The 22,532-nt window shown below is 41.8% G+C and overlaps 8 non-coding genes across 8 annotated transcripts; 2 read left to right on the plus strand and 6 right to left on the minus strand.

Moving 5' to 3' along the window:
• Positions 1-1,650: 1,650 nt before the first annotated feature.
• trnap-ugg (transfer RNA proline (anticodon UGG)) lies at positions 1,651-1,722 on the minus strand. Its single transcript has one exon. It is a non-coding gene; the product is annotated as a tRNA-Pro (tRNA).
• Positions 1,723-1,922: 200 nt separating this feature from the next.
• On the minus strand, positions 1,923-1,994 carry trnap-ugg (transfer RNA proline (anticodon UGG)). Its single transcript has one exon. It is a non-coding gene; the product is annotated as a tRNA-Pro (tRNA).
• Positions 1,995-2,303: 309 nt separating this feature from the next.
• trnap-ugg (transfer RNA proline (anticodon UGG)) lies at positions 2,304-2,375 on the minus strand. Its single transcript has one exon. It is a non-coding gene; the product is annotated as a tRNA-Pro (tRNA).
• A 3,310-nt stretch (positions 2,376-5,685) lies between these two features.
• On the minus strand, positions 5,686-5,757 carry trnap-cgg (transfer RNA proline (anticodon CGG)). Its single transcript has one exon. It is a non-coding gene; the product is annotated as a tRNA-Pro (tRNA).
• Positions 5,758-6,342: 585 nt separating this feature from the next.
• trnap-ugg (transfer RNA proline (anticodon UGG)) lies at positions 6,343-6,414 on the minus strand. Its single transcript has one exon. It is a non-coding gene; the product is annotated as a tRNA-Pro (tRNA).
• A 921-nt stretch (positions 6,415-7,335) lies between these two features.
• On the minus strand, positions 7,336-7,407 carry trnap-cgg (transfer RNA proline (anticodon CGG)). Its single transcript has one exon. It is a non-coding gene; the product is annotated as a tRNA-Pro (tRNA).
• A 1,277-nt stretch (positions 7,408-8,684) lies between these two features.
• trnaq-cug (transfer RNA glutamine (anticodon CUG)) lies at positions 8,685-8,757 on the plus strand. Its single transcript has one exon. It is a non-coding gene; the product is annotated as a tRNA-Gln (tRNA).
• Positions 8,758-21,201: 12,444 nt separating this feature from the next.
• On the plus strand, positions 21,202-21,342 carry LOC143742181 (U4 spliceosomal RNA). The gene has a single exon (XR_013205375.1). It is a non-coding gene; the product is annotated as a U4 spliceosomal RNA (small nuclear RNA).
• Positions 21,343-22,532: the final 1,190 nt, after the last annotated feature.

A 22,532-nucleotide genomic window follows, 5' to 3' on the forward strand; every position in this document is an offset into this window, starting at 1 on the left:
AGAAACCCCTTGAAGGCATATTACTGATCAAAGGAAAAACATGCCAGACAAGGCCCAGTGGCCTGTGGATGTTCCACAAATTCAAGGATGGTTTGTTCAAAGCAATAATGACCACAAGTTCTGAGTTAGCATAGTACGAACAAACCTCGGATAGCTGTAGTGGTGGGTTTTTGTGTGCATCAGACTGTCAGTGAATCATTCTTGCCTGCCCGTGCATGTGCCCTTTCAGGCTGAAATTACACAAAGCACTGTGCGCAAGAGGCCCAGTGGCCTAAGGGAAAAAAAGCCACTTCTTACTTTTGCACTGGACCTACGACGAAGGCTTTGCGTACGAAAGCAGAGAGGCAGACTACACAAAAAACAGGTGGGAAAGAGTGATGAACTATAAATGAATCTAGTCAACGAAAAACATCATTGATACGTTTGTTTTGTCCATACAACCAAAATAGCTGTGTAATTGGAGAAAAACACATGGAACAGAAATGGCGGGCTCTAAATGTAAACCGCCGCATATAGGCTATGCCGTAGGCTTGACTTTGAACTAAAAGGCATCAGCCTCCCACCTAGGGAGGCTTTTACTAGGGCGTGCTTGTTGCGCTAGCTCTAAGCCGATGCTGCAAAAAGTCAATGAAAAGTTGTTCAAAGAAACTCCACAGAACAACAAGTATACCTGTGCTTAGCGTTTCTGCAAAAGAGCCACGGGTAATTCAGTTAAGAGCGATTTAAAATGCTTTGAATCCCACTACAGCATCTACAGACCTGCGAAAAAAGTTCAATTTTGCCAAAGCATCAGCCTCTGATGCTGCAGAACGTGACGTCAAATACTATGTGGGTTGCAGTAAATGGCCAGACTATGAAGTGGTTGATAAAGAAAAGTAAATGGCCAGACTATGAAGTGGTTGAAAACATGATGCTTGGGCAGGGGCTGAGAGGTGGGGAGGACAACATGACTAACTCCTCCAAAATCAGATTGCCCTTCGGGTGATTTTTGGGCAACTCACTGAGTCTCTGCTCCAGAGAGAACTTCAGCAAGTCTCGCTTCTGACTGGACTCATTCAAGCGGGCTTGAGCTTCTGAATGAGCTTTCTTCTCCGTCAGAATGAGCTTTCTTCTCCGTCAACTTCTAAGGGAAAACAATGCCTTTCATAAACCAGGAAGAGCACAATTTGTTTTATCACCCAGTTTAAAAAAAGAAAAAAAAATGAAGAAGATTTCCTGTGGTATCACATGGAATTGCATAAAGAAAAGTAAATGGCAAGACTATGAAGTGGTTGAAAACATGATGCTTGGGCAGGGGCTGAGAGGTGGGGAGGACAACATGACTAACTCCTCCAAAATCAGATTGCCCTTCGGGTGATTTTTGGGCAACTCACTGAGTCTCTGCTCCAGAGAGAACTTCAGCAAGTCTCGCTTCTGACTGGACTCATTCAAGCGGGCTTGAGCTTCTGAATGAGCTTTCTTCTCCGTCAGAATGAGCTTTCTTCTCCGTCAACTTCTAAGGGAAAACAATGCCTTTCATAAACCAGGAAGAGCACAATTTGTTTTATCACCCAGCTTAAAAAAAGAAAAAAAATGAAGAAGATTTCCTGTGGTATCACATGCAATTGCATACAGAGTCAGAGAACCCTTGAACTCATACTAAAGGTGAGAGAGCTCGTCCGGGATTTGAACCTGGGACCTCTCGCACCCAAAGCGAGAATCATACCCCTAGACCAACGAGCCTGCCTGACGCTGAATGGGGCTACTTGCATACAGTTGTACAGTCACCGAACACTGGCCTTAAACAGAATGAGCAGACACTAGTTTTAATAAGAGCGTTTGTCCTTAGGGATCTGCACTTTCTGGCAGGCGGCGATTCAGAGAACTTTCTGTGCAGGAAATAAACGCTTGTCATCGGACTGGCTGCTTGTTCTGAAACTGCTGGGCTCGTCCGGGATTTGAACCCGGGACCTCTCGCACCCAAAGTGAGAATCATACCCCTAAACCAACGAGCCTGACTGACAAGAGATTTGGCTACTTGCGTACACTTGTAGAGTCACTGAATGCTGGCCTCTTACAGAATGGGAAGGCACTAGTTTTAATAGAAAGCGTTTGTCGTTAGGGAGCCACAGTCCCTGGCAGGCAGCGATTCTGAGTACGTTCTGTGCAAGAAAATAAGCGCTTGTTATCTGGCTGAATCTTGGCTATGTTGTAGTACAGATGAACACAAGCAGTAATAAGGGTTTCAAAAACATGACAGTTTTGAGTTTGGCTCAGTGCTGCAAAAGGAAGGATCCAACCTTGCTGCTCGTTCTGAAATCCCCGGGCTCGTCCGGGATTTGAACCCAGGACCTCTCGCACCCAAAGCGAGAATCATTCCCCTAGACCAACGAGCCTCTTCTACATTAAGTTTTTCGGGAGGGCGCCACAAATTCAGTGAAGCCCATCTCAAAGACGGACCATCTCACTGAGTCTCTGCTCCAGAGAGAACTTCAGCAAGTCTCGCTTCTGACTGGACTCATTCAAGCGGGCTTGAGCTTCTGAATGAGCTTTCTTCTCCGTCAGAATGAGCTTTCTTCTCCGTCAACTTCTAAGGGAAAACAATGCCTTTCATAAACCAGGAAGAGCACAATTTGTTTTATCACCCAGCTTAAAAAAAGAAAAAAAAAATGAAGAAGATTTCCTGTGGTATCACATGGAATTGCATAAAGAAAAGTAAATGGCAAGACTTTGAAGTGGTTGAAAACATGATGCTTGGGCAGGGGCTGAGAGGTGGGGAGGACAACATGACTAACTCCTCCAAAATCAGATTGCCCTTCGGGTGATTTTTGGGCAACTCACTGAGTCTCTGCTCCAGAGAGAACTTCAGCAAGTCTCGCTTCTGACTGGACTCATTCAAGCGGGCTTGAGCTTCTGAATGAGCTTTCTTCTCCGTCAGAATGAGCTTTCTTCTCCGTCAACTTCTAAGGGAAAACAATGCCTTTCATAAACCAGGAAGAGCACAATTTGTTTTATCACCCAGCTTAAAAAAAGAACAAAAAATTAAGAAGATTTCCTGTGGTATCACATGCAATTGCATAAAGAAAAGTAAATGGCCAGACTATGAAGTGGTTGAAAACATGATGCTTGGGCAGGGGCTGAGAGGTGGGGAGGACAACATGACTAACTCCTCCAAAATCAGATTGCCCTTCGGGTGATTTTTGGGCAACTCACTGAGTCTCTGCTCCAGAGAGAACTTCAGCAAGTCTCGCTTCTGACTGGACTCATTCAAGTGGGCTTGAGCTTCTGAATGAGCTTTCTTCTGCGTCAGAATGAGCTTTCTTCTCCGTCAACTTCTAAGGGAAAACAATGCCTTTCATACACCAGGAAGAGCACAATTTGTTTTATCACCCAGCTTAAAAAAAAAAAATGAAGAAGATTTCCTGTGGTATCACATGCAATTGCATAAAGAAAAGTAAATGGCCAGACTTTTAAGTGGTTGAAAACATGATGCTTGGGCAGGGGCTGAGAGGTGGGGAGGACAACATGACTAACTCCACCATAATCAGATTGGCCTTCGGTTGATTTTTGGGCAACTCACTGAGTCTCTGCTCCAGAGAGAACTTCAGCAAGTCTCGCTTCTGACTGGACTCATTCAAGCGGGCTTGAGCTTCTGAAAGAGCTTTCTTCTCCGTCAGAATGAGCTTTCTTCTCCGTCAACTTCTAAGGGAAAACAATGCTGTCATGCACCAAGAAGAGCACAATTTGTTTTATCACCCAGCTTAAAAAAAGAAAAAAAAATGAAGAAGATTTCCTGTGGTATCACATGCAATTGCATAAAGAAAAGTAAATGGCGAGACTATGAAGTGGTTGAAAACATGATGCTTGGGCACCAGCTGAGAGGTGGGGAGGACAACATGACTAACTCCTCCAAAATCAGATTGCCCTTCGGGTGATTTTTGGGCAACTCACTGAGTCTCTGCTCCAGAGAGAACTTCAGCAAGTCTCGCTTCTTACTGGACTCATTCAAGCGGGCTTGAGCTTCTGAATGAGATTTCTTCTCCGTCAGAATGAGCTTTCTTCTCCGTCAACTTCTAAGGGAAAACAATGCCTTTCATAAACCAGGAAGAGCACAATTTGTTTTATCACCCAGCTTAAAAAAATAAAAAAAATGAAGAAGATTTCCTGTGGTATCACATGCAATTGCATAAAGAAAAGTAAATGGCCAGACTATGAAGTGGTTGAAAACATGATGCTTGGGCAGGGGCTGAGAGGTGGGGAGGACAACATGACTAACTCCTCCAAAATCAGATTGCCCTTCGGGTGATTTTTGGGCAACTCACTGAGTCTCTGCTCCAGAGAGAACTTCAGCAAGTCTCGCTTCTGACTGGACTCATTCAAGCGGGCTTGAGCTTCTGAATGAGCTTTCTTCTCCGTCAGAATGAGCTTTCTTCTCCGTCAACTTCTAAGGGAAAACAATGCCTTTCATAAACCAGGAAGAGCACAATTTGTTTTATCACCCAGCTTAAAAAAAGAACAAAAAATTAAGAAGATTTCCTGTGGTATCACATGCAATTGCATAAAGAAAAGTAAATGGCCAGACTATGAAGTGGTTGAAAACATGATGCTTGGGCAGGGGCTGAGAGGTGGGGAGGACAACATGACTAACTCCTCCAAAATCAGATTGCCCTTCGGGTGATTTTTGGGCAACTCACTGAGTCTCTGCTCCAGAGAGAACTTCAGCAAGTCTCGCTTCTGACTGGACTCATTCAAGTGGGCTTGAGCTTCTGAATGAGCTTTCTTCTGCGTCAGAATGAGCTTTCTTCTCCGTCAACTTCTAAGGGAAAACAATGCCTTTCATACACCAGGAAGAGCACAATTTGTTTTATCACCCAGCTTAAAAAAAAAAAAATGAAGAAGATTTCCTGTGGTATCACATGCAATTGCATAAAGAAAAGTAAATGGCCAGACTTTGAAGTGGTTGAAAACATGATGCTTGGGCAGGGGCTGAGAGGTGGGGAGGACAACATGACTAACTCCACCATAATCAGATTGGCCTTCGGTTGATTTTTGGGCAACTCACTGAGTCTCTGCTCCAGAGAGAACTTCAGCAAGTCTCGCTTCTGACTGGACTCATTCAAGCGGGCTTGAGCTTCTGAAAGAGCTTTCTTCTCCGTCAGAATGAGCTTTCTTCTCCGTCAACTTCTAAGGGAAAACAATGCTTTCATGCACCAAGAAGAGCACAATTTGTTTTATCACCCAGCTTAAAAAAAGAAAAAAAAATGAAGAAGATTTCCTGTGGTATCACATGCAATTGCATAAAGAAAAGTAAATGGCGAGACTATGAAGTGGTTGAAAACATGATGCTTGGGCACCAGCTGAGAGGTGGGGAGGACAACATGACTAACTCCACCATAATCAGATTGCCCTTCGGTTGATTTTTGGGCAACTCACTGAGTCTCTGCTCCAGAGAGAACTTCAGCAAGTTTCGCTTCTGACTGGACTCATTCAAGCGGGCTTGAGCTTCTGAAAGAGCTTTCTTCTCCATCAGAATGAGCTTTCTTCTCCGTCAACTTCTAAGGGAAAACAATGCTTTCATACACCAAGAAGAGCACAATTTGTTTTATCACCCAGCTTAAAAAAAGAAAAAAAATGAAGAAGATTTCCTGTGGTATCACATGCAATTGCATACAGAGTCAGAGAACCCTTGAACCCTTGAAGGTGAGAGGGCTCGTCCAGGATTTGAACCCGGGACCTCTCGCACCCGAAGCGAGAATCATACCCCTAGACCAACGAGCCTGCCTGATGCTGGATGGGGCTACTTGCATACAGTTGTACAGTCACCGAACACTGGCCTTACACAGAATGAGCAGACACTAGTTTTAATAAGAGCGTTTCTCCTTAGGGAGCTGCACTCTCTGGCAGGCGGCGATTCAGAGTACTTTCTGTGCAGGAAACAAAGGCTTGTCATCAGACTGGCTGTTTGTTCAGAAACTGCTGGGCTCGTCCAGGATTTGAACCCCGGACCTCTCGCACCCAAAGCGAGAATCATACCCCTAGACCAACAAGCCTGACTGACAATAGATTTGGAAACTTGTAGAGTACACTTGTAGAGTCACTGAATGCTGGCCTCTTACAGAATGGGAAGGCACTAGTTTTAATAGAAAGCGTTTTGTCGTTAGGGAGCCACACTCCCTGGCAGGCAGCGATTCTGAGTACGTTCTGTGCAAGGAAATAAGCGCTTGTCATCTGGCTGAATCTTGGCTATGGTGTAGTATAGATGAACACAAGCAGTAATAAGGGTTTCAAAAGCATGACAGTTTTGAGTTTTGCTCAGTGCTGCAAAAGGAAGGATCCAACCTTGCTGCTCGTTCTGAAATCCCCGGGCTCGTACGGGATTTGAACCCGGGACCTCTCGCACCCAAAGCGAGAATCATACCCCTAGACCAACGAGCCTGCCTTACGCTGGATGGGGCTACTTGCATACAGTTGTACAGTCACCGAACACTGGCCTTACACAGAATGAGCAGACACTAGTTTTAATAAGAGCGTTTCTCCTTAGGGAGCTGCACTCTCTGGCAGGCGGCGATTCAGAGTACTTTCTGTGCAGGAAATAAACGCTTGTCATCGGACTGGATGCTTGTTCTGAAACTGCTGGGCTCGTCCGGGATTTGAACGAAAGTGATACGAAAGTGTAGTTGTTCGAGCGTTAGAAACCCCTTGAAGGCATATTACTGATCAAAGGAAAAGCATGCCAGACAAGGCCCAGTGGCCTGTGGATGTTCCACAAATTCAGGGATGGTTTGTTCAAAGCAATAATGACCACAAGATCTGAGTTAGCATAGTACGGACAAACCTCGGATAGCTGTAGTGGTGGGTTTTTGTGTGCATCAGACTGTCAGTGAATCATACTTGCCTGCCCGTGCATGTGCCCTTTCAGGCTGAAATTACACAAAGCACTGTGCGCAAGAGGCCCAGTGGCCTAAGGGGAAAAAGCCACTTCTTGCTTTTGCACTGGACCTACGACGAAGGCTTTGCGTACGAAAGCAGAGAGGCAGACTACAAACAAAACAGGTGGGAAAGAGTCATGAACTATAAATGAATCTAGTCAACGAAAAACATCATTGATACGTTTGTTTTGTCCATACAACCAAAATGGCTGTGTAATTGGAGAAAAACACATGGAACAGAAATGGCGGGCTCTAAATGTAAACCGCAGCATATAGGCTATGCCGTAGGCTTGACTTTGAACTAAAAGGCATCAGCCTCCTACCTAGGGAGGCTGTTACTAGGGCGTGCTTGTTGAAGATTTCCAGTGGTATCACATGCAATTGCATACAGAGTCAGAGAACCCTTGAACTCATACTAAAGGTGAGAGGGCTCGTCCGGGATTTGAACCTGGGACCTCTCGCACCCGAAGCGAGAATCATACCCCTAGACCAACGAGCCTGCCTGACGCTGAATGGGGCTACTTGCGTACAGTTGTACAGTCACCGAACACTGGCCTTAAACAGAATGAGCAGACACTATTTTTAATAAGAGCGTTTGTCCTTAGGGAGCTGCACTCTCTGGCAGGCAGCGATTCAGAGTACTTTCTGTGCAGGAAATAAACGCTTGTCATTTGACTGGCTGCTTGTTCTGAAACTGCTGGGCTCGTCCGGGATTTGAACCCGGGACCTCTCGCACCCAAAGGGAGAATCATACGACCAACGAGCCTGACTGACAAGAGATTTGGCTACTTGCGTATACTTGTAGAGTCACTGAATGCTGGCCTCTTACAGAATGGGAAGGCACTTGTTTTAATAGAAAGCGTTTGTCGTTAGGGAGCCACACTCCCTGGCAGGCAGCGATTTTGAGTACGTTCTGTGCAAGGAAATAAGCGCTTGTCATCTGGCTGAATCTTGGATATGTTGTAGTACAGATGAACAAAAGCAGTAATAAGGGTTTCAAAAACATGACAGTTTTGAGTTTGGCTCAGTGCTGCAAAAGGAAGGATCCAACCTTGCTGCTCGTTCTGAAATCCCCGGGCTCGCCCGGAATTTGAACCCAGGACCTCTCGCACCCAAAGCGAGAATCATACCCCTAGACCAACGAGCCTCTTCTACAATAAGTCTTTCGGGAGGGCGCCACAAATTCAGTGAAGCCCATCTCAAAGACGGAGCACGACCTGGCGTCGAGATACGAAAGTGTAGTTGTTCGAGCGTTAGAAATCCCTTGAAGGCATATTACTTATCAAAGGAAAAGCATGCTAGACAAGGCCCAGTGGCCTAATGGATAAGGCATCAGCCTCCTCCGGAGCTGGAGGTTGTGGTTTCAAGTCCCACCTGGGTCATCTTCAATGGGCTATGTTTAAGTTGGATGTTCCACAAATTCAAGGATGGTTTGTTCAAAGCAATAATGAGCAGTAATAAGGGTTTCAAAAACATGACAGTTTTGAGTTTGGCTCAGTGCTGCAAAAGGAAGGATCCAACCTTGCTGCTCTTTCTGAAATCCCCTGGCTCGTCAGGGATTTGAACACGGGACCTCTCGCACCCAAAGCGAGAATCATACCCCTAGTCCAACGAGCCTCTTCTACATTAAGACTTTTGGGAGGGCGCCACAAATTCAGTGAAGCCCATCTCAAAGACGGACCACGACCTGGCGTCGAGTTACGAAAGTGTAGTTGTTTGAGCGTTAGAAACCCCTTGAAGGCATATTAGTGATCAAAGGAAAAGGATGCCAGAGAAGGCCCAGTGGCTTAATGGATAAGGCATCAGCCTCTGGCGCTGGAGATTGTGGCTTCAAGTCCCACCTGGGTCATCTTCAATGGGCTATGTTTAAGTTGGATGTTCCTCAAATTCAAGGATGGTTTGTTCAAAGCAATAATGACCACAAGATCTGAGTTAGCATAGAACGGAAAAACTTTGGATAGCTGTGGTGGTGGGTTTCTGTGTGCATCAGACTGTCATTGAATCATTATTGCGTGCCCGTGCATGTGCCCTTTCAGGCTGAAATTACACAAAGAGAAAAACACACGGAACAGAAATGGCGGGCTCTAAATGTAAACAGCCGCATATAGGCTATGCCGTAGGCTTGACTTTGAACTAAAAGGCATCAGCCTCCCACCTAGGGAGGCTTTTACTAGGGCGTGCTTGTTGTGCTAGCTCTAAGCCGATGCTGCAAAAAGTCAATGAAAAGTTGTTCAAAGAAACTCCACAGAACAACAAGTATACCTGTGCTTAGCGTTTCTGCAAAAGAGCCACGGGTAATTCAGTTAAGAGCGATTTAAAATGCTTTGAATCCCACTGAAGCATCTACAGACCTGCAAAAAAAGTTAAATTTTGCCAAATTATCAAGTCAAGTCAAGTCACCTTTATTTATATAGCGCTTTAACAATACAAATAGTTTCAAAGCAGCTTTACAGAGATAACAGGAAAGTAAAGTTGTAATAGTATTGTTAAATTCAAAATTAAATGTTAAATGTCCCCAAATAAGCAAGCCAAAAGCCAATGGCGAATGAAGGCGAAAAAAATGGCGACAGTGGCAAGGAACCAAAACTCCATCAGGTGACAGAATGGAGAAAAAAACCTTGGGAGAACCCAGGCTCAGTCGGGGGGCCAGTCCTCCTTTGGCCAACAAACGAACAGTGTATGATTATGATTTAGGCGGCATAATAGGTCAGAAGTCAGATTGGATCAGAACTTTCACAATATTTATCCAGTTCATCTTGTTAGGGTTCGGAGTCATCACGCCGGTATGGAGATGAGTTTGTTGAGGTGTCCATGAGGCCTTCACAGTGTTGATGAGGCTGGCACTTCAGGGATGCGTTGTCGTCGTGTCCATGTGATGGTCCTTCCTCAGATCTAGATATGGCCTGGATCCGACGGTTTGCGGTAAACCTCGGGATAAACAGAGAGACTAATATTAGCGTAGACGCCATCCTTCTTATCTCAAAGTACATCAGGATTTATGGGAAGTGTTCCCGGTTCCGGCTGATCTAAACTATGCAGCCTAACATTGAATTATAGCAATCTATAATGTGTTATGTGTATGCTAAGCCAAAGAGATGTGTTTTTAGTCTAGATTTGAACTGACAGACTGTGTCTGCTTCCCGGACAATGTTAGGAAGATTGTTCCAAAGTTCTGGTGCCAAGTAGGAAAAGGATCTACCGCCAGCAGTTGATTTTGATATTCTAGGTATTATCAACTGGCCAGAATTTTGAGATCGCAATAGACGTGAACTCTATAATGACTATAATGGTTTAAGAGCTCGCTCAAGTACTGCGGAGCCAAACCATTTAGTGCTTTGTAAGTAATCAGCAATATTTTAAAATGTATACGATGTTTAATAGGGAGCCAATGCATTGTTGACAGAACCGGGCTAATATGGTCATATTTCCTGGTTCTGGTAAGAACTCTAGCGGCTGCGTTTTGGACCAGCTGTAGTTTGTTTATTAAGCGTACAGGGCAACCACCCAGTAGAGCATTAAATAATCTAGCCTTGAGGTCATGAACGCATGAACTAATTGTTCCGCATTTGTCAATGAGAGCATATGACGTAATTTAGATATATTTTTAAGATGGAAAAATGCGCTTTTACAGATACTAGACACGTGACTTTCAAATGAGAGATTGGTATCAAAGAGCACACCCAGGTTCCTAACTGACGACGAAGACTTGACAGAGCAGCCATCAAGTGTTAAACAGTATTCTAGGTTATTGCGTGTGGAAGTTTTTTGTCTAATAATTAGAATCTCTGTTTTTTCAGAATTTAGTAGTAGGAAATTACTAGTCATCCAGTTTTTTATGTCAGCTATGCATCCCGTTAATTTTGTGAATTGGTACGCCATACTGAACTTTTGACCGATAAGACATCTCTTCATTTAATGCTACAAACTGACAACGGTCTGATAAGTATGATTTAAACCATGCTAGTGCAATTCCACTAATGCCAACATAGTTTTCTAGTCTATTTAATAGAATGTTGTGGTCAATGGTGTCAAATGCAGCACTAAGATCAAGTAACACTAATAGAGAGATACAACCACGATCGGATGATAAAAGCAAATCATTTGTGACTTTAATGAGAGCAGTCTCAGTACTATGGTACGGTCTAAATCCGGACTGAAAATCCTCGCAGATAGCATTTCCTTCAAGAAAGGAACACAGTTGTGAGGATACTGCATTTTCTAATATCTTTGACAGAAAAGGCAAATTCGAGATCGGCCTGTAATTGACTAATTCTGTAGGATCAAGTTGCATTTTTTTAACAAGCGGTTTAATCATAGACAGCTTAAAGGGTTTTGGTACGTATCCTAGAGACAAAGATGAATTAATGATGTTAAGAAGAGGATCTATGACTTCTGGAAGCATCTCTTTCAATAGTTTAGTCGGTATAGGGTCTAACATACATGTTGTTGATTTAGATCAGTTAACGATTTTGCAAAATTCTTCTTCTCCTATAGCAACAAATGAATAAAATTTTTCCTCAGGGAGACTACAATTCACTCCCTGATGCGATACTGTAGTAGACGGTTGCATAGTTATAATTTTGTCCCTGATATTATCAATCTTATAAGTGAAGAAATTCATAAAGTCATTACTGCTGTGTTTCTTGGAAACTTCTGTGCTTGAAGCTTTCTTTTTCGTTAGTTTAGCCACTTTTTCAAATAAATACCTAGGATTATGTTTATTTTCTTCTAATAGGGTTGAAAAATAAGCAGATCTAGCAGCTTTTAAAGCCTCTCTGTAAGCAATCGAGCTCTCCTTCCATGCAATCCGAAATACCTCTAGTTTTGTTTTCTTCCAGTTGCGCTCCATTTTTCTGGCTGCTCTCTTAAGGGCCCAGGTGTGCTCATTGTACCACGGTGTTGGACTATTTTCTTTAATCTTCTTTAAGCGCAGCCGAGCAACTGTGTCTAAAGTGCTGGGAAATAGAGAGTTAAAAGTTTCTGTTGCAATATCGAGTTCTTCTAAGCTATCTGGGATGCTGAGATGATGAAACTGATAAGGAAGATTATTGATAAAGCAATCTTTCTTGGCAGAAGTGATAGGTCTAACATATTTATAACACGGAGTCGGCTTTGCAGCCTTGGCTAAATGTAATTTACATGAGACTAGATAATGATCTGAGAACTCATCGCTCTGCTCCAGTATTTCAATGGCATCAACATCTATTCCATGTGATAATATTAGATCTAGAGTATGATTACGGCAATGAGTAGGTCCTGACACGTGTTGTCTAACTCCAATTGAGTTTACAATGTCTTTAAATGCCAATCCCAATCCATCTTTTTCATTATCTACATGTATATTAAAATCACCAACAATTAGTACTTTATCTGCAGCCAATACTAATTCTGATAGAAAGTCAGCAAATTCTTTGATAAAGTCTTTATGGTGCCCTGGTGGCCTGTATACAGCAGCCAGCAGAATTCTCAAACGTGATTTATCGTTTACACTATATATTTTTACATTAAGCACCAACACTTCAAAAGAATTATATTTAAAACTAGATTTCTTAGTGGTTTTGAAAATATTACTATAAATTACAGCAACACCTCCCCCTTTGCCTTTCGGACGAGGTTCATGTTTATAACAGTAATCTTGCGGGGTGGACTCATTTAAAGTAATGTAATCGTTTGGTTTTAGCCAGGTTTCTGTCAAACACAGCACATCTAGGTTATAATCTGAAATCATATCATTGACAATAAGTGCTTTTGAAGTAAGGGATCGAATATTCAGCAACCCAAGCTTTATCGTTTGCTCATCTGTATTATATCTGTTTTTTACTTGTTGAACATCAATAACATTTTTAACCTTAGATAGGTTTGGAAGTTTTTTGTATTTCCAAATTCGGGGAACAGACACAGTCTCTATAGGATGATATCTAGGTGAAAGAGCCTCTATGTGATGGGATTTATCTGACCTTGGTGACGCGAGGGCGCTAGCAGACGGTCGGTTTAGCCAGTTTGTCTGTTTCCTGACCTGAGCCCCAGATTGTCATGTTTTATCTCTAAGACTATGAGCCAAATTACTAGAGAGAAGAGCAGCACCATCCCAGAAGGGATGAATACCATCTCTTTTCAACAGGCCAGGTTTGCCCCAAAAACTTTTCCAATTGTCTACGAATTCTATATTATTTTGCGGACACCACTTAGACAGCCAGCCATTGAGGGAACACAATCTACTAACTATCTCATCACTCCTTCGAACAGGAAGGGGGCCAGAGCAAATTACAGTGCCTGACATCGTACTTGCGAGTTCAAAAACCTCTTTAATGTTAATTTTGGTGATCTCCGACTGGCGAAGTCGAACATCATTAGTGCCGACGTGAATAATAATCTTAGAGAATTTACGATTAGCATTAGCCAGCACTTTTAAATTTGCTTTGATGTCAGGCGCTCTGGCTCCCGGCAAACATGTGACTATGTTGGCTGGTGTCCCTATTTTCACGTTCCGTGTAATATAATCGCCAATTACCAGGGCACAATCAACAGAATTCTCAGTGGGTGTTTCACTGAGTGGGGCAAATCGATTTGTTGTGGTAATCGGAACGGAAGAGTGGTTTTTTGATCCGCGACTTGAGCGATCCCTCACTGTCACCCATCTGCCTGGCTGCACAGGCAATAATTCAGCCGGGAACCGAATCATGTAAAGGGTTCACTATGCTAGGCGCATCCAAAATAGTATCTAAAGCTCTAGCACACTTACTATCCTCAATTAAAGTTTGGATCCGTGTTTCTAATTCTGAAATCTTCTCCGTCAGCCTCACTGTCTCCTTGCATTTATCACATATAAACCCTATGTTGCCGACGGGGAAGGCTATGCTAAACATGTAACATGAAGTGCAGGTTACAATAACAAGACAAGACATTACTCACCGTATTTGTTGACTGACTCTTACTCACCTGGGCTTTTTATGAACTCAAAGGCGCGGGCGCGCGAGAGAAAAATAAATAAATAACTGAGCGCACGGGTGGCGCGTTAACAGGCTAGCGAGTTGCTAGCGTGTTGTGCTAACAATCGTGTTGTGCCTCTGATGCTGCAGAACGTGACGTCAAGTACTATGTGGGTTGCAGTAAATGGCCGGACTATGAAGTGGTTGATAAAGAAAAGTAAATGGCCAGACTATGAAGTGGTTGAAAACATGATGCTTGGGCAGGGGCTGAGAGGTGGGGAGGAAAACATGACTAACTCCTCCAAAATCAGATTGCCCTTCGGGTGATTTTTGGGCAACTCACTGAGTCTCTGCTCCAGAGAGAACTTCAGCAAGTCTCGCTTCTGACGGGACTCATTCAAGCGGGCTTGAGCTTCTGAATGAGCTTTCTTCTCCGTCAGAATGAGCTTTCTTCTGCGTCAACTTCTAAGGGAAAACAATGCCTTTCATACACCAGGAAGAGCACAATTTGTTTTATCACCGAGCTTAAAAAAAGAAGAAAAAATGAAGAAGATTTCCTCTGGTATCACATGCAATTGCATACAGAGTCAGAGAACCCTTGTACTCATACTAAAGGTGAGAGGGCTCATCCGGGATTTGAACCCGGGAACTCTCGCACCCGAAGCGAGAATCATACCCCTAGTCCAACGAGCCTGCCTTGGGGCTACTTGCGTACACTTGTACAGTCACCGAACACTGGCCTCAAACAGAATGAGTAGACACTAGTAGACTAGCATTTGTCCTTAGGGAGCTGCACTCTCTGGCAGGGAGCAATTCAGAGTACATCCTGTGCAGGAAATAAACGCTTGTCATAGGACTGGCTGCTTGTTCTGAAACTGCTGGGCTCGTCCGGGATTTGAAGCCGGGACCTCACGCACCCAGAGCGAGAATCATACCCCTAGACCAACAATCCTGACTGACAACAGCTTCAGCTACTTGCGTACACTTGTAGAGTCACTGAATGCTGGCCTCTTACAGAATGGGAAGGCACTAGTTTTAATAGACAGCGTTTGTCGTTAGGGAGCCATACTCCCTGGCAGGCAGCGATTCTGAGTACGTTCTGTGCAAGGAAATAAGCGCTTGTCATCTGGCTGAATCTTGGCTATGTTGTAGTACAGATGAACACAAGCAGTAATAAGGGTTTCAAAAACATGACAGTTTTGAGTTTGGCTCAGTGCTGCAATAGGAAGGATCCAACCTTGCTGCTTGTTCTGAAATCCCCGGGCTCGTCCGGGATTTGAACCCGGGACCTTCCTTGAACACTAAAGACATCAAACGACAAGGATGGGATGCGATAAGCTGGCTTATGGTGTGTTTCTGCAGCTATTTTAAGGATGATGTCGTTAAAGTCGGCAGCAATGTACTTTGAACTGCTTTTTCATGCGCACTTGGCTCTCTCGAAACACTAAAGACAACAAACGACAACGATGGGATACGAACCCACGCATGAAGAGCACAATGGATTAGCAGTCCATCGACTTAACCATTCGGCCACCTCATCACTCACCTGCACGTCTTTAGGAGGAAGGTTCGGAAACTCACAACTGTGTTGATAGAGGGAGATGTGCTTATGTTTCTTTTGTGTGCTGCTTCTGCTTTGTTGGTAAGAACCTAGAGAGAACGCCTGGGTCAAGAAAATGGCAGCATAGCTTACATTGGACCTCTCTCAGAATATGTTTGCAGTGTCCTTGCACTCTTCATTATCCTACCCAAACTGGTAGGGGGCTCGTCGAATCGATCCCAAACTCAAACATGTTCTTGGAGATTGAGGGTTATAACTCTGCCCCTCTGCTACCAGGATACCCATAAGTATCTCCCATCAAAAATACCTCACATTTTGTTCTTTGAGCTAAGAGAGAACAATTAATAAACCTCTATGTGCATTTCACTAACCTGTTTCATAGACACACCATGCAGCCGGCCGTTCCAAAAGGCTGATTACATGGCAGTTTAAAACGTGATACCACCCTGTCGTTCCATGTCCAGATAAAAGCACAGGAGATGTCGCTACCTTGACTGGCATTCGGTAGAGTGGGCTTGTTTTCGGACGGAGGGAAGAAGAACTGACACAAGACAAACAAAAACAGCAACGTAGAGAAAAATAAGACCACCGCTAAAATCAAATAAATTACTCACAGTGAATGTAATTTGGACAATGACTGAGACATCTGGTGGATCTTTTGGATCGTTAAACCTAGATAACATGCTTGATGAAGGTGAAATGTTTTGGTATGAGGTTGTTAATGGCAACAAGCAGAAGGTACGACAAAGGTCAGAGAGTGAAGGGGATTCCATAGAATCAGTAGTTATGGCGAAAAAGACCAAAACAGATGGTAACAGGTCCTTGAGGCCTCAGGTTGATGTTTGGAAAGTTATTTTGGTATTTGATAAAAAGGGAGGACCAGATTTACATCCAATACATATCACGAAAGCAATAGAGAAGGAAATAGGCAAGATTAATCACGCACGTTTCATGGGTAATGGGAGAATGCTGATCTTTGCAAATTCTAAGGAACAACAAAGTAATATTCTCAAGAAAACCACACTCAACAAACTTAAAGTAACGTCACATATTCCGGGTGCAACATCTAAGGTCAGAGGAGTAATATCTGGAATCCCAACTTCAGTTTCAATAGAGGAGATCATGGAAAGTTTAAAAGATTATGATTTAAGTGAAGCTAAGCGGTTGACAAAAGGTAAAGATAAAATAGAAAGCCTGTCTATTTTATTAGGCTTCAAGAAAGAACTACCTAGCAGGGTTCAAATGGGATACATGTCATACTCAGTGAGAGAATATATCCCGCCGCCGTTAAGATGTTTTAATTGCCAACGGTATGGTCATGCTGCTAGCCAATGTCGAGGAAAAATTAGATGTGCGAAATGTGGAGGAGAACACAAGTATGGTGAATGTGAGCAAGATGCTGTATTAAAATGTTGTAATTGTGGTGGCAATCATAGTGCAGCTTATGGAGGTTGTGAGAAGCACAAAGAGGCAAAAGAAGTCCAGAAATGCAAAATGATTCATAAAGTTTCCTATGCTGAGGCGGTTAAGAAAATTGAAATGGAAAAGAAAGGTGCTAGCTTAATTGTTCCCCAGTATACACCAGAGCAAGCTCGGGAAACAAATGCTAGCAACCCAATAAGCAGAGTAAACCACAGGAGCCATCATAATGAGAGAGTCCAACAGGTCAGTAGGCCTAAATGTAACTCTCAACAGTCAGAATACTGTGAATTCAAAAAGAAAATGTCAGAAGAAATAATGTTGGTCAAGAAAAATGACTTCCTTGCCTTCATTTGCGCAGTGATCAGTAAAGCAACTGAACCTCATCAGGGAAGTAATAAGGTAAAATCAATTGTGGATATTGCAAATGACTTTTTAGGATTTAGCTCACAAGCTAGTAAAATTCAAGAGATACTGAATTGTAAATATGAGGGTCAAAATAGTGATTAAAAGCCTTATGGTATTTTTCATTCTTCAATGGAATGCCAGAAGTCTAATAACAAATGGTCAAGAATTTAAGAGATATATACACAATTTGAAAGAAAAACCTGAGGTCATATGCATTCAAGAAACATGGTTAAAACCACACCTTGATTTTGTATTGAAAGGATATAATGGTATTAGATGTGATAGAGAAAAAGGCAGAGGAGGAGGGTGAATGACATTAATTAAATTAGGAATACCGTATAGGTCTATTAATTCCAAGGCCCACGAATGTGTGGTAACTGAAATATTTAACAAAGGTAGTGGTAATTTTACTATCATTAATTATTATAATCCATGTAAAGCATTAAATAGTGAGTTATTGAAAAGTATTGTTAAGAGAAGTCACAGAGAGATTTGGTGTGGGGACTTCAATGCTCACAACAGTTTATGGGGTACAGACAGATCTGAATGGTGAGGCAGTGGAAGAAATGATGAATGATAGAATGTTAGTGTGTTTAAATAATAATTATGGTACTAGAATTAATGTTTATAAAAATGAAACTTCTTGTATAGATTTAACTATAGTTGATAGGAAAATTGCCAGTAGCTGTGAATGGGAAATAGATCAAAGCACAAGCATGGGTAGTGATCACTTCCCAATTACATGTGCAGTTGATATTGAATTTATGATTGAACAGAGTTATGTGCCCCAAAGATGGAATTTTAAAAAAGCAGATTGGGAGAAATTTGTAGAAAGCTGTGGGAATGGGGAAAGTATATTAATTAATAATGATCAGACAGTTGATGAAATGAATGGTATTGTCAGTTCTTTTATATTGGTTGCTGCCAGTCAAAGCGTTCCTATTAGTCAAAATCAAAAGAAGCAAATCAATGTTCCATGGTGGAATGATAAGTGTTCAGAGGCTATCAAGGACAGGTATAGAGCGTTTAAGAACTTGCGTAGAACATTAACAATGGACAATCTTATTAACTACCAAAGGAAGAAGGCATTAGCCAGGAAGGTTATTAAAGAGGCTTAGAGAGATTCATGGAGACAGTTTTGCTCAACAATAGGAAGAGAGACCACTTTAAATAAAGTATGGATGATGATTAAGAAGATGATAGGCAAATTTAAGCCTCCTCAGGTTGCTGTTTTAATTAAAGATGGGACCCCTGCAATCTCAGATTTGGAAAAAGCCAATATGCTTGCTAGAGCTTTTGCAGACATACACAAGGGTAGCCACCTGGAGGAGCGGTATATGAAAAGGAAAGAAGAGGTATTGGAAATAAATAGGAATATCTTAAATACCAAAGAGTCAAATATGTCTATTATGGATGCTGAAATTAATATGTCAGAACTTAAAAGGGCATTGAGTAATTCTGCATACTCTGCACCAGGGACGGACAACCTGTGTTATGCTATGTTTAGAAAACTACCTGATAATATATTGGAGAAAGTTCTTAAACTGTTTAACAAAGTATGGAATGAAGGTAAATTATCAAGCATGTGGAAAGTGGCAAGAATTCTTCCATTTCCTAAACCAGGTAAAGACTCAAGTGATCCAGGAAATTATAGGCCTATTTCACTCACTTCACATTTTGGAAAATTAATGGAAAAAATTATAGTTGGACGTTTAAATTATTTTCTAGAATACATAAATCCAATTAAAGGGTATCAAACTGGATTTAGGAGGGGTAAGTCAACAACTGATGCTCTGGTTAAAGTATGCAATGAAATTGAAAAGACTTTAATAATGAAAGAAGTAATGGCGGCAGTTTTTCTGGATATTGAGAAAGCCTATGATACTATGTGGAGAGAAGGTTTGTTGATTAAATTAGGAAAATTGGGAATTAATGGGAAAATGTATAATTATATACTTGATTTTCTTTCTAAACGTTCCATTAGGGTCAAAGTGGGAGATGCAGTGTCTGATGAGTTTATTGTTGAAAATGGATTTCCTCAGGGGAGTGTTATCAGTCCTTTATTGTTCAACATAATGATTAATGACATATATGAAAAACTGGGAGATAGTAACGAAGGTCTATTATATGCAGATGATGCTGTCATTTGGAGAAGAGGACGTAACATTTCATATGTGACATTCATGTACTTGAACAGTGGGGAGTTGATTGGGGTTTTAAATTTTCTATTTCAAAGTCACAGGTTGTTTATTTTACTAGGAAAAAAGTCCCTGAAACTTATAAAATTATGCTTTATAATCAGCAACTTGAAAGAAGTGAAAAATATAAGTACCTAGGAATATGGTTGGATGCCAAACTTACATGGAAATTTCACATAAAATATGTTGAAACAAAGTGTAAAAAGGTAATTAACCTTATGAGAATGGTCACTGGGCATAATTGGGGAGCTGACAGGCTGTCTCTGATGAACATATATAAAGCTTTGATAAGATCAAATATTGATTATGGCTGTATAATATATAGCTCAGCTTGTAAGACATCCCTCAAGAAAATTGAAAGAATGCAATTTAAGGCTTTGAGGATTGCCCTTGGTGCTTTTAAAACAAAGGAAACCCCTATTAATTTAAGGTATGAGAAATTATCACTAACTTATTGGGTAAGGTTAAAAGGAAGTTTCAACAACCCAGCTCTGTCAGTACTTAGTGATTGTTGGGAATATTGTAAAAAGTCCAGTGGGTTTGGTTGGAATATTGGCAATATAGTAAACCATTATGGATTAAAAGAGTTGAAGTATGGCCCAGCATTAGCGTTAAGTTGTGTTCCTACATGGCTGCTTCCTGTACCAGAGGTAAATATTAATTTATTAGCGAGAAAAGGTGAGCATCACACTAAGCAAAGTTTTACTGAAGCCTGCTTAAGTTATTTAAAAACTTCATATTATGGATATTTGGAAATATTTACAGATGGCTCTAAAGAATCCAAGGGTCATTGTGGTATTGGAATTTACATTCCAGAATTTGGAAAAAGATATGGGTATAGAGTGAGTGACCATTTATCAATATATTCAATAGAGATGACTGCAATAATTACTGCCCTTAGGTGGGTTGAAGAGACTAAACCTCTGAGATCTGTTATATGTACTGACTCTATGGCAGTATTACAAAGTTTTATAACAGATAATGCAATACGTGAAGATTTAGTATTAGAAGTAAAGCATCTTCTTTTAAATCTTATAAGCCTTGGGTTAGTGCTACAGTTCTGTTGGATTCCAGGACATTATGGAATTGATGGCAATGAAATTGCTGATAAGTTAGCTAAAAAAGCTCTGGAATTAGACCAAGTGCAAATTCACATTCCATTGGGTAAAGGAGATGCTAAAGCTTTAATTAAATCACAGATTACACTAAAGTGGCAAGATGAATGGGAGTTAGAGAAGAATGCCAGACATTATCATAGGAACCAGAACTGTATTGGAGGGAAAAGAATCACCTCATTGGGTCTTAATAGGCATGAAGAAGGTATGATAACCAGATTGAGGTTGGGTCACACAGGCCTTAATTCCACTTTATTCTTAATAGGTAAAAGTAATGGCATATGCTCTGAATGTAAAGTATTGGAGGATGTCACCCATGTTTTATTTAAATGTAAGAAATTTGACAAATTTAGACAGAAATGGAAAGACGCTGATGCAGAAAATGATATTCATAATATTTTACAGGAACAAGGAATGCAGGGACAAAGAAGCAAATATTTAATTATATATCTTAATGATACTGGTTTAAGTAGAAGAATTTAGTGGGGTTTTTTTTATTTTATTTTTTTATTTTTTTATTTTTTTTATTTGTATGATTTGATGTATCATTTGCCAATGTCCTTTTTACACACTCCTGTGTAGTAGTCCAGTAGGTGGCGGTATATATCGTAAAGATATGATCCGCCATTAATCAGAAGAAGAAGAAGAAGAAGATTGACTGGCATTCTTTCCCAGAGGAAGTATCATAGTCTGTAAGGCTCATCCGAGACTTGATCTTTGCTGCTTGAAAACTTTACCAAATACCCCGCTGGGATGACTTGAAATACAGTCAGCCTTGGCAATTTTTGATAGTCTCTTAAGAAGTTTCGTGACTTGTTGTAAAAAGGAATTGTGCTTTTGCTTTTTTACGTTCTATTTAGTTGTGGTGTTGAAAGCATGAGCTTGAAGGAGGCTGGTTTAGCCAAGATTTGGACTTCCCTCAGAACGTGTTTCCCCCCCACGCGTGCAGAGGACAATGGATTAGTAGTCCATCACCTTAACCACGCAACCACTCGCCTGCACGTGGAGTTTTTCTGCATCTATCTTTAGTATGATGACGTTGTAGTTGGAAGCAAAGAGCTTTGCCAAGCACACTTGGCTTCCTTGAACACTAAAGACATCAAACGACAAAGATGGGATTCGAACCCACGCGTGCAGAGCACAGAAGGAGAAAGAAGGGGGAAAGAAGGTAACTTGGCCCTAGCCAGATGAATTTCGCTCCGCCTAGCTTCACTCATCCATCTGGAACCGATCCATTGAAATGGCGTTTCAGAAGGCTGGGCCTTATCAAAAATCCTTGCATATGATTGGATAAGCTACTTGTCTGTCATCTTTATCGACGTGCTATTTCAACCACTAACACCGAAGCCAACCCGTGACGCTGATGAGAGCGACGCAGGAAAAAACAATTTTGTTTTCTCTTCCTTCAGAATTGGGGCGATCAGTGGCAGAAAGATAAGCGTCTCTTCCCGATTGTGGTGGTGGGTTCTTTTGCCTGAATGCTGTGCTCCGAATGCTGTGCTCATATTGAGGTGTGATGTGAGTGTGCACGTATGATTGCCGTGTCATTGCTGCCACGGGAAGCCAGCGCCCAATTCTGAAGCAAGGTCTGTGTGTTATTTGTATGGATTCGTCTTTTTGATTTATTGGTGTCTTAAATAAAATTGGAAGACTTTTGATGAAAAAAATAAAGTTTTTATTGTTTGTACTCAACCCAAGTCTGATACCTGACTCTGTTAAAACGAGCCTGTGAGCCTTGCTCTAGTGCGAAGGGAAATTCCCCGGAAGTAGGCCCCGGGGTGGCGTAGTCGGTAACTTTATAACCGCCCATCTCACTTGTGGCCCAGTTGTCTGGGCTAACGTGTAGGTTGAGCGAAATTTTCTAAATCTTAGTACATCTTTACTCGGGTCGCCACACTTGGAAAAGCTTGCCACAAACAAAAACAAAACGGTCGCTTCTCCACTACGTCACATCTATGAAACTCCCGCCCTGCGTCCAGATTGGCTAAACCATA

Source organism: Siphateles boraxobius, unplaced genomic scaffold (assembly GCF_051911475.1).
Source record: "Siphateles boraxobius isolate OS27281-9 unplaced genomic scaffold, OSU_SipBor_1 1, whole genome shotgun sequence".
In the NCBI taxonomy this organism is placed as follows: Eukaryota; Metazoa; Chordata; class Actinopteri; order Cypriniformes; family Leuciscidae; genus Siphateles; species Siphateles boraxobius.